This window comes from Colobus angolensis, unplaced genomic scaffold (assembly GCF_000951035.1).
Source record: "Colobus angolensis palliatus isolate OR3802 unplaced genomic scaffold, Cang.pa_1.0 Scaffold10, whole genome shotgun sequence".
Taxonomy (NCBI): domain Eukaryota; kingdom Metazoa; phylum Chordata; class Mammalia; order Primates; family Cercopithecidae; genus Colobus; species Colobus angolensis.
This window is the reverse complement of record NW_012110919.1, coordinates 5267444-5273945: the sequence shown is the minus strand read 5'-3', so window position 1 is coordinate 5273945 and position 6502 is coordinate 5267444. Positions and strand designations below refer to the sequence as shown.

The following is a 6502-nucleotide window of genomic DNA, read 5'->3' as shown; positions in this document are numbered from 1 at the left end:
CCTTTTCTCCAAAACATTCACCAAAACCATCAGTGGTTAAGAATCTGAGACAATTACTGGTTGAAAGCAAAGTATGGTAAATCATCAGCCATCACAGCGTTTTTCTAGACTGGCTGGAGTTCACCCTGCATGAAGTATGCAAACTCATCAGTTAATTACTTCTTCAGATTTGGGGAATCTCTGTAACTTGAGCAGTCTCTTGAAAATCACGCTTTTCTCTGATATTCATGGGATTCCAGTCTGTCCCTGCTTGTATTTTCCTTGCTGTTCTTCAGAAATAAGGAGCCAAAAGGGCATCAAGGACTAGACACAAAATGCTGATTCCTCTTTAATACAACGTTGTTTCCCGTGTCTTTGCACTCCCATCACAGCTCTGAGACCCGCTGTCAGCGTAATCCTAGACTCTGAATCCTCTGATAACTGGCAGCTTGGCATAAACCCATTCTAAGAGAAGAGCTGCCAGAAGCCAGGCCTTCATATTAATAATAACTCCAACTCTTGAAATGAATAGCAGAAGATAAGATAAACACGCAGATAACTTCACAGCCACTTGTACTTCCGCTTCCTTGAGATTCTGGTGGGGAGATGCTCTGAGCTGACAATAAAGTTGCTGGACTTCGCAGTGAGCCCGCTGGTGCTCTCCACCAAGCTGGTGTGCCTTCTCATTCTTATGTCCTTGCCACTCCCTAGAAAATAGCCCTACCAAGGTGGGGAGGAAGCAGCCAGTATCAGCTCTAAACATGGGCTTTTGTGGTCGGGAAACTTGGCATATGGCCCCAAGGTCGGGGCAGCCCCGCTCATCACCCATCCTGGGGAAGCCCTGGGAATATGGCAGTTCAAACAGCATCTCTCAGGCACTCAGCCCCTTGCACAAAATCCCAAATGCAAAGTTCATGGAAGACCGTTTGCCTCACCCTCCTGCCCCTATTCTTTTCTTTTCTTTTTTTCTTTCTTTTTTTTTTTTACAAAGCCTTCATTCAAGTATGACTGTCATACAAAAATCCATACCTATTGTATACAACATGTTGTGCTTGGAGATAAGTCTACATCGTTGAAACCATCACCACAATCTCTTCCACCCCTTCCCTAGTCCTCCCTATTTATTTCTTCTTCCCCATCTGTGCTGAATAGTCTTTTCTTCTCCCTGCAGACCATTTCCCCACTCCTCCCCCTTTTGCTGGAGACCCAGAAGTTTGACATTTATGGACATCACTCTTGCCTTTTGGCTTCTGGTTGGATTCAGCCAATGGGAAGCCCCAGCCGGAGATCTAGGGGTGGACAGGTAGGGTGAAGTTTGAATATTTATTCTCCCAGCTCCCTCCCTGCCGATCTATGCATTGGCCATGGCTGTGTCCCCCTCCAAGGCCACAGCTCCTGTGGGCAGTCCTCTCTCACAGCTACACTGTAGCCACAACCTTCTGTGGGCCCAGTAACCACTCCCTCACCCTCCTCCTCAGATCTGTGGGATTCCATGCTTGTCACTGTGGCTGGCCTCTGCTGGTCTCTCTTCATCCTGGCATGGCTCAACCATGGTACCTCCATTAATGTATCACCTGTTTGATACATTTGATCACCTGTTTGATATCACCCGTTTCCTGCCAGAATCATAACAAACCAATCTATCTCCAAACATGGATCTAGAAGTGACCCCAGATGATGTTTAAACCTGTACATTCATTTTGTCCACTGATGGAAAGCAGAAAGGCTGCTAGTCAAAATGGAACTCCTTTGTTTCCAAATGGTTGGTTCCCCTGAATCCGGCAATGGAAAAAAGCTACATTTTTATTCTCTTTGCACAGGCTTTCCTACACTAAATTCAACCCGGTGATACAGATGGAAACCTGGCTGGGTAGGATTTTTTTTTTTCAGTTAAAACATAAAACTAAAAGAATCTTAAAAGTAAATCAGAACTACTGGGGACTAAGGGTTCAGAAGGTGGTGGGGGCAGAGGGTGGTTATGATCTCTAAAATTCTGCTGAACGTTTGAAATATATTTTCAAACAAGATACAAAACCAAGCATGCCGCTTTTTCCTTTTTAGACATTTCTCCTTAAGTCTGAACTCCAGCAGTCCCTTCAATAAAGTTGAGAAATTCCACTGATATTCATTATTACCGAAGCAGGATTATTAAGAGATTGCTATACTTCCTCATCTCCACACCTCACCCTATGCCACCCCCTACTAATAATGAAGAGATAAATTGGATGCTTTTGGTTCCTTTATACTCAAGGAAGCCGATGTAGTAGAGATAGAAACCCTCTAAAGATGCCACTTTTTTTTTAGGAGGTTTTTCTTTTTCAATTTTTAAAATATGTTGAAAAGTAAACCCATGTCTGCATAAGTTCCCAACCCCCATTTCTCCAAGCTTCTGGAAGGTGGGCCTGGTGGGCACCCTCAGCTCCTTAGCGTTTTCCACCTGGCCCCTGAAGACAGAACTTCCCTTCTAGCCTCTGCTGCTGTAAAACCTCCTCTGCCCACCTCCCCCTGCAGCCTCCCTTCCCACCTCACCCAAGACTTATTGCTAAAAGAAAGAAGAGAAATGAGAACAGCCAGCATACCCAACTGTCCTCTCCCACCCCCACACTAAGGTCCCTACCCCCGACGCACAAAGGGCAGGGCCCAGAGGCCAAACCCCAGCAGACTAGGAGGCAGCCATTCCAGTCCTGGCCACGAAGCAAAAGTGGCCTCAGTCTAGCTCAAAGGCCCCTGAGCCCAGGCCATGGACCCAGGAGACAGGCCCAGCTGCCAGGAACACATGCAGAACCTGTAAGTCTGGGCTGGGCTGTTGGCAGCTCTAGGTCTTGGAAAGACCTGGCAAGAGCCCTAGCCCCTCTGTCCTAAGTGACACCAGAGATGCCTGGGGATGGCCAGCAAAGGGGTCCTGGAGCCTGTGGTTGGTGGAGGACCTCAGGATTCAGAGTGAGGGTACTGCGGGCTCCACTCAGGGTGGATGGGGGCTGAGGGCCAGGACGGGCACTGTGGCAGGAGACAGCCAGAGCAGGGAGGATGAGAGGCAGTGGGGCCTGGCTGGGGGCCAACCGGGGCTGGAGGAAGCGGCCCTATTGCATTGTGGGTGGCTGTCAGAGCAGAGTGGGAGCCATGGGCAAAGGTGGCCTCAGCAGCGGGGGGCAGCTAGGGCGCGGAGGTGGGAGGTGGAGCGGGGGTGGTGGAGGGGGCACTGACCGGAGCACAGATATGGAGACCGATGTAATCTGGACCTCATCATCTTCTTCTAGGGCTGGGGCTGGCAAGGGAGCCTCTCTCCTAGCCTCCTCCATGGGGACTGTGGCTCCACGGGCTCCATCCTGCTCAGCCTCCCATTCCTGCAGCACCTCCTCCAGATTGAAGCAGTGCCGGTAGCTCACAAAGAAGGTCTTCACCTGGGTGAGAGTCTTGTTCCCAGTCACCTCTGCAATAGTCCCAAAGTCTGTGCCATACCTACAGATGGCTTGGACAGCCAAAAGCTGCTCCTCTGTGGTCCAGCAGAAGTTGAACTTGGTGTTGGCCTCCAGGGGGCGGAGTGGATCAATGCCGCCCTCCAGGGCTTGGCACAGGCTGCTGTTCCTCTGCTTTATGCTCTGTACCTCTCTCTTGAGGTCTCCACCATCGGGCTGTCTCTCTCTCAGGCCTCCTCGACCCTCTTTGAACTCATCACTGTCTTCTTTGTCCTTACAGCCCCTCAGCCACCGGGCCTGTCTGTCCATCATGCCAGTTCGGCTGTGGGTTTTCTTCCAAGAGTAGTGATATTTCACCCAGGCTGGAAATCAACTTGTCGGGCAGCATCTGCTGGATCCACACTTGTCGTGGAAGCCAAAGGCCTGTTCAAACAACACCTTGTCCTCTACTGTCCACTCGTCAGGGAACGGGGTGAAGTTGGCCAGGTCGGCCAGCGACTTCTCCACATGGTGCTTATGCCACAAGAGCATGCCCAGCACCTGCTCAATGTTGTAGCTGTGCTTCTCCGTGGCCATCGCAATGTACTTGTCAGGCTTGGCATCCGACACACAGCGGTTGGGTGACCACACCAGCATCCCCTTCAGCTTCTTGTTGCTGTAGCACGTGAGGCTCTCAGGCTTGCTCTCTGGAATTACAGCCTGGTAATTGGTTCCAATGCGGATCATGCTGTCGTGTGAGTGCTCCTCCTCTCTGCTGTCATCCTCAGAGTGGGGCTATCCGCCATTGGGCACCGTCTTGGCCCGGCTGTGGGATTCACACTCGGCTTCTCCATCATGGAGGGCATTACCCCTCTCAACTGCCCCAGGGGGCGCGGCAGCCTTCGAGAGTGACAGCGGTTGCCGCACTTGCCCTGAGTGCCATGCCCGGCCTGGCCTGGAGAGGTCCCCACGTGCTATCTTCCGTCTTGCCCCTGCCCCCAAGATGCTACTTTTCTAGAGGATACTTTATTTTTGCCCCACTATGACTTCTGTACTTTAATCATCTGAACCAGTCAATTTGAAACCTGATTCCCCTCATTTATTGGACATTCTTAATGTTGATTAAATATTTATGCTGTCAGAGGCCTTTTTTCCCCACCATGAAACCTGCAAATTTGGAACATTCAGGAGCTTTCATTGTGAAGACAGGCACACTTACATTCATAACCAAATGGTCAAAGATGCATTTCTCATTCTCTTTGATTTGGTGGGAGGAGGAGGAGGCATGGGATGATGGCGAAAGGACAGGTGTGTAATCCTAGGGGCACAATCCTGGCAAACTGGATTTCTTGCTGACTGAGGACTGGACACAGAACTGTTCTGAGGCCAATTATCAATAAGCAGAATTGGCCTAAGTCAAGGGGCTCTTGTGGTCGTCCTGTAAGATTGTTGGAAGCCCGCCCACCTGGGTCCCAGAACTCATGGACCTAGGCTCCCACGTATTCATTCCCAGCCGTGAGGGAGGTGAGGTTTGCCTTGCCAGCACTCACAGTCCCTTACATGCCCAACTGATCCTACCACGACGGTGGCAATGGTGTTACTCGTACCACCCCGGCCCACTGGGCAGTCCGGTGTAATGATTAAGAGCTTGGGTCTCAGCATGGGCCACCCTGAGGGGCTGAGGTTTGCACAAGGGCACCCAGCCAAGGAGGAAAGAAGAATTAAAACCCAGCCTGTCTTCTGTTTACCAAACCTTGAACCCTGGCTTGGGGCTGGGTGTTCCCAAAGGAAGTGGCACCTTTTTCTTTGTACAAAGACTCTGTAGGCCAGCAGTGATCCCAGTCAGGCCTAGGTTCCAAACCCTGTCCTACCACTCAGTAACTATGCAGGCTTGGGCTCTCTGAGCCTCAGCATCCTCAGTATGGGTTGGAAAAATAGCATCCATCACATGGCATTTTCATATGTATTAAATGAGATAATATGTGTAAAGCATTTAGCACAATGCCTGGCACACAGGAAATAGCTCCATAAATAAAAAATATTATTATGATGATTACCATTATTTTTACCAGGACTCTAATGCTATGTTAACTCAGCATTATTAGTATGAGTTTGCTAGGACTTGCCATAACAAAGTATCCCAGACTGGGTGGCAGTATATTTCCTCACAGATCTGGAGGCTGGACGTCCAAGATCAAGGTGTTGGCAGGGTTGGTTTCTTCTGAGGCCTCTCTCCTTGGCTTGTAGATAGTCATCTTCTCTCAGTATCTTCACATGGTCCTTCCTCTGTACATATCTGTGGCCAAATTTCCTCTTATAAGAACAACTGACACCAGTCAGGTTAGATTAGTGTCCACTCTAACAACTTCATTTCACTTCTTTAAAGAGCCTACTTCTAAATACAGTTACATCTGAAGCTACTGGGGGATAGAACTTCAACGTATGAATTGGGGGGATGGTGACAATTCAGCCTGTAACACACCTATTCTCCATCCCAAACCCTATCCTTAAGAAAACATTTTAATTGGCATTTCTTGGGCACATGTTTCTGCTCAGTACTGAGCCCATTTACTTCAGTTTCTTCATTTCGTTTTTCCAATAACCTTATAAGTATTATCACATCATTTTGCAGATAAGCAAACTAAAGTGCAGAGAGCTTAATGACAAGCCAAGGTCCCACAGTACGGTAATGAACCCCTTCTTCTGGCCAAATCCATGTCTGCTACATCAGGTTTGCGAATGGATTCTCACCGTATGGTGTTACTGGCTGATAACACTTAATCCGTTACCCTCCCTGGTGGTTCTGTTGCAGTAGCTGCTGGTGGCCAGCCAGCCACAGCAGAGCAAACACTCTGTCCTCGTAGTCTCTTCCTCCATAAAGGTTTTCCTCACTTCCCATTGCTGTCTTCTCACTAGATGTCTCTGCCTCTTCATTTCTCACCTGTTGCACCATCCTGCCAATCCCCGTATGTTCACAATTCATTTACCTGCCTCTTGGTCCTACTGGCTTGAGTTTCATGAAGGTTAAGAGGGGATGCCACTAGTGTTAAGAGTGGATGTGGGCCGGGCGCAGTGGCTCAAGCCTGTAATCCCAGCACTTTGGGAGGCCGAGACAGGCGGATCACGAG

The 6502-nt window shown here is 49.4% G+C and overlaps 1 pseudogene; it reads right to left on the bottom strand.

Moving 5' to 3' along the window:
- Positions 1-2837: 2837 nt before the first annotated feature.
- LOC105508037 lies at positions 2838-4240 on the bottom strand (annotated as a pseudogene).
- Between the last annotated feature and the right edge of the window lie 2262 nt (positions 4241-6502).